This window comes from Phalacrocorax carbo, chromosome 11 (genome assembly GCF_963921805.1).
Source record: "Phalacrocorax carbo chromosome 11, bPhaCar2.1, whole genome shotgun sequence".
Taxonomy (NCBI): Eukaryota; Metazoa; Chordata; class Aves; order Suliformes; family Phalacrocoracidae; genus Phalacrocorax; species Phalacrocorax carbo.
In genome coordinates, this window is record NC_087523.1 from 338,222 (window position 1) to 342,674 (window position 4,453).

Consider the following 4,453-nt stretch of genomic DNA (forward strand, 5'->3'; position numbering starts at 1 on the left):
ATGCAGGAACAGCAATACGATAGATTTAATACAGCTAGCAATTAGATGGGTGTAGCTTTAGAGCATCGGCTGTTTACAAAGCAACTGCACACCTTCTTTAACTCACAGTTTAAACAAGTAAACTTGCAGTGCATCACACGTGCTTTGTACAGTCACGTTCCACACGGCAGGCCAGATTCTTCACCCTGCCTTGTCCTTGTTCCCCTGACTCCGACGGCACCGCCGAGGCCATCCTGGGGACAGCGCCGCTTTCTAGCAGCTGGGTTGCTTGCCTGGACGCCCCACAGACAAACAGTCATTTCCCCACTGAACCTCTTCTCAAATATTTTCCTAGCCCTGCAGGCCCCACGTCCTTTGGTTCATATTTCCTTTTTTCCGGGCTTGATGCACAGGACCGATGATTTCCAGAAATAGAAACAGAGGCTGATTCAGTCCAGGCTAAACATTCTCTGACCTAAACCAAACTGCCTTCGAAGAGATAGCTGTACTGTAGGCACCACCTCGGGAACAGAAGTTGCCCTGTCATTAAAAAAAAAAAAGAAGGAAAACAAGGCATTTCAGGCTGAGGAGACTGAACGGTGTGCTGGGGGCGGTGGGGAGTTGGAAAGAAACAGTTCAGACGATTAGAGCGAGCTTAGCGTTGCAAAGTGTGCCATTATTTTTAATTTGGCAGTCAAAAGAAAATAGATTCTGACACTGATTTCCTGCGTGCTGCGGGAGTTCTCTCCTCAGCATTCCTGTGCACCATTTTACTTTTGTGTCCCGTCCGCTTCGCTTTTGCGCTGTAGCTCTCCGGTTCTAGCTACGCTTCCCACCACCCCCATTACGCTTTGACAAGCCCAGCTCTCACTGTGCTTCCCTTCCCTTCCCTTCCCTTCCCGTATGCGTGTGCAGGGAAAAGCCCGCGCGTCTGCCACTACAGGACCCGCTCTGGGGGGCAGGAGAGATGACGACGCTCCCTGACAGAGGACACAGCTGAGGGGCGGTCCGCCGGGGCCGGGGAGATGGCAGCACCTTCCCTCAGCTGCCCCATCCGAGCACAGGTGCAGGTGCGCACTGAGGAGAGACAAGCAGGCAGGAGCCGCAGAGCGAGAGAGAAAATAAAATTCACGGGTGGGTGCTACTTGCGTCTCATTTTTAGCGCAAGACATTAATTCTCAGCACATTCTTGAGGCTGCCCCTTTGGGACTCACGGAGAAGAGGGAGGTTGGCCACGCGGTGCAGCCCAGCTTTGCTTCCCCTAAATGGTTTTACTGTTCAGGTGTTGCCCTAATCTGGCCGGTACCCCTGCAGAGTTCGGGATTTCTGCTGCCTCTCCGGGCCAGCCACAGACCCCGACTTCATCGCAGCGAATGACCCTGCACTCGTCAGAGCGGTTGCCGAGTCACATCCCGCTGCCTTCCCTGCAGAACTGGAGACCCTTTTTCAGCCCTTGCCCCCTCTTCTCTCAGCTCGTCGCCCATCCCTTTATCAGTGCCGGCACCGATCCTGCCTCCAGCTCGCCCTGTCCCCACCTGCGAGCGCCCAACAGGAGCTAAATGTCTCCTCAAGGATGCACGGAAGAGACGCGCAGGTAACCCAGCACAGACCCCCTGCAAACATCTTCTTTCCATTTGCTTTCCTCTCCTGACACGAAGGGATGACTTAGGAAAAGCGTACTGCTCGCGTTTCACCTGCACCGCTTCTACTTTCACTCTCGCTCTCCTTGGCAGTAATTAATAGCGGTGGCTGGGGGGGCTGGGGCATTCCCCCAAAGCGGCTGCGGTGACATCCGGGCGGTTGTGGCACTCCATTAGCTTTGTAGTTTTTAAATCTAAATCTTCTGGAATTGTTAGTTCTGGTCAGGAATCACCCGTACCTGCAAATTTTCTTAATACCTACGCTTGAACCCAGCCACTGTTTTAACAGCTCACCTTTATTTCTCTTCATTTAAAAATCTAAAGCTTCGTTTACTGTTTGGGTTGGAAGCAGGAGCTGTCGCTGCCTCTGAACTTTCTAACAGCCCTGTTACAATTTCAGTATTACCCGCTCCCAATTTAGCTTTCCAGGTCGATTTTCATTGTAGATTCTAAAATTTCCTTATTTTGTTTCTGACCAGGAGTCATTAATGCCTGCAGTTGATTTAGTAACGGCTGTATTTAGATTGAGCTATTAATGACTCGCAACTCTATTGCATAAAAAAGGACAGCCTTTATTTTTTTTATTTACAGATTAGGAATAACGACTGCCTGGTTTGTTTCAGTAATAGCTGCGATTAAATTTAGTCACGACTCATCCCTAAATAATATGTGTTTATTTGCACTCTAACAATTTAACCTCCCCTTCACCGGTCAGGGGCACCGACAAGTGCCCGCGCGTACCTCCGCGCCCCCTGCGCCCGCTCCCCAGGGAGCAGCCTCGTACCCTGACCAGAGTCTGCAGCGGCCCGTTGTCGTCCCAGCTCCTCGCCCTCGAGAAAGCGGCCGCCTGAAGCGGCAGCGGATCCGCTGCTGCCCAGAGGGGACGGAAATGGCGCAGGGTAAAGCTCTCCGGGCCGCCTGCGTCCCGCGTGGAGGCGGTGACCTCAGCAGCCTGTACGCTGTTGGGGCCGAGCCAACAACCTGAGGAGGAGTCGCAGGGCTGTCATGGTTTCAGCTGGGATAGAGTTAATTTTCTTCACTCTAGCTGGTATAGTGCTGCACTTTGAAATTAGCATGGAAAAAAAAACCTGTTGAGATAACACACAGATGTTTAGGCTGTTGCTGGGCAGCGCTGATACTAGTCAAGGACATGTCTGGCCTCCCATGCTCTGCTGGGTGCACAAGAAGCTGAGAGGGGAGGGGGCACAGCTAAGAGAGCGGATTCAAACTGACCAAAGGGATATTCCATATCATGTAACGTCATGCCCAGTATGCTACCTGGGAGGGGCTGGCCGGGGGAGGGAGGGAGCAATCGCGGCTCGGGGACGGGCAGCGTCGGTCGGCAGGTGGTGAGCGGTTGTATCGTTCGTGTTTCTGCGTTTTTTTTTCCCTGTTTTCCCTTTCCCTTCCTTTTCCCTTTTATTATATTAACATTATTGTCGTTATTATCATAATCATTTATCATTATCATTTTATTGTAATCATTAAACTGTGCTTATCTCAACCCACAAGTTCTTTTGCTCGTCCGATTCTCTTCCCCATCCCACGGGGGTGGGGGGGGTGAGCGAGCGGCTGCGGGGTGTTCAGTTGCCAGCTGAGGCTGAACCACGACAAGGGCGTAGCTGTTTCTGCAACAACCACGCTTTCCCGCCTGGCTGGACAAGAAAGCGGGGCCTGCGGGGGCCTGGAGAGGCAGCATCGCTGTAGGTTGTGCCGCGGCTGTTGAGAGGCCAAGTCAACGCCTGAAACAGTGAACGGCACAACTAGTGAAAACCCCCAAGGTTCCGGGTTCAGTAAAGACAGGAATTGCAGCAGCACAATAAAATGATCTCACAAGGGGAAAAAAACCAGCAAAGCAAAAACCAAACCCCAAACAGAACACCATACCACTAAACCGCCTCACCGCCCCCTCAGCGCCCAAAACAGCATCCCGGGAGAAAAAAAGCAAAGCAGGCCACAAGGGACCTTTCTAGTACAGCTGCTGCCAAAGAGCGCCAAGCTCTGGAAGCCTTACCTCAGGCAACGCCTCCGCTTCTCTAAACGCCAGAGCACGCCTGCCCGGGGGGCTGAGACAGCCCCAGAGCTGCGACCGCCCGAGGGAACACGGGAGCCCCGGCGCCAGAGGAGCCCGGGGGCAGCGAGAGCTGCCCGAGCCCCGGCTGGGGCTCTTCGACCCCCGGGCCCCGCCCCCGCCCTTCCCACAGCGCCCCGCGAAAGGGGCGGGCCGAGCCCCCCGAGGGGGGAAGGCCCCGGGAGCCGTACGGGAGCCGCCTGGAGTTCCCGGCGCGGGAGGGGGGGGGGAGAGAAAACACCCAAACCGAGCCCCCCCCCCGAGCGGAGCAAACACAGGCTCGGGCCGTTGCCAGGGGGCGGGGCCTGTCGCTACGGGGAGAGAGCCGGCACCGCCCCCCGGGCCGTTGCCAGGGGGCGGGGCCTGTCGCTAAGGGGAGAGAGCCGGCACCGCCCCCCGGGCCGTTGCCAGGGGGTGGGGCCTGTCGCTAAGGGGAGAGAGCCGGCACCGCCCCCCGGGCCGTTGCCAGGGGGTGGGGCCTGTCATTACGAGGAGCTGCTGGTACCGCCCCCCGGGCCGTTGCCAGGGGGTGGGGCCTGTCACTAAGGGGGTGTGTCCAAAGGGACGCTGGCCATGCCCCTGGAACCATCACCACGGGCAGGGCCTCTTGCTATGGAGGGTGGGGCCAGGCAGCACCAGCAACACCCCCAGGCTGTCACCAGGGGGTGGGGCCTGTTGCTAACTGGGGGTGCTGGGGAGCACAGGAGCACGGCCCCACCCCCCGAGGGCCCTTGCCAGGGGGCGGGGCCTGTCGCAAAGGTGG

The 4,453-nt window shown here is 56.4% G+C and overlaps 1 long non-coding RNA gene across 2 annotated transcripts; it reads right to left on the minus strand.

Annotated features, from left to right (window-relative positions):
* Positions 1-237: 237 nt before the first annotated feature.
* LOC135315309 (uncharacterized) lies at positions 238-4,052 on the minus strand. Of its 2 annotated transcripts, XR_010374740.1 has the most exons (3): positions 3,634-4,052; positions 2,404-2,600; positions 238-519 (listed from the first exon to the last, which is right to left on the minus strand). It is a non-coding gene; the product is annotated as an uncharacterized LOC135315309 (long non-coding RNA). The 2 variants fall into 2 exon arrangements; XR_010374739.1 differs by lacking the exon at positions 3,634-4,052 and having other exon boundaries at positions 2,404-2,614.
* Positions 4,053-4,453: the final 401 nt, after the last annotated feature.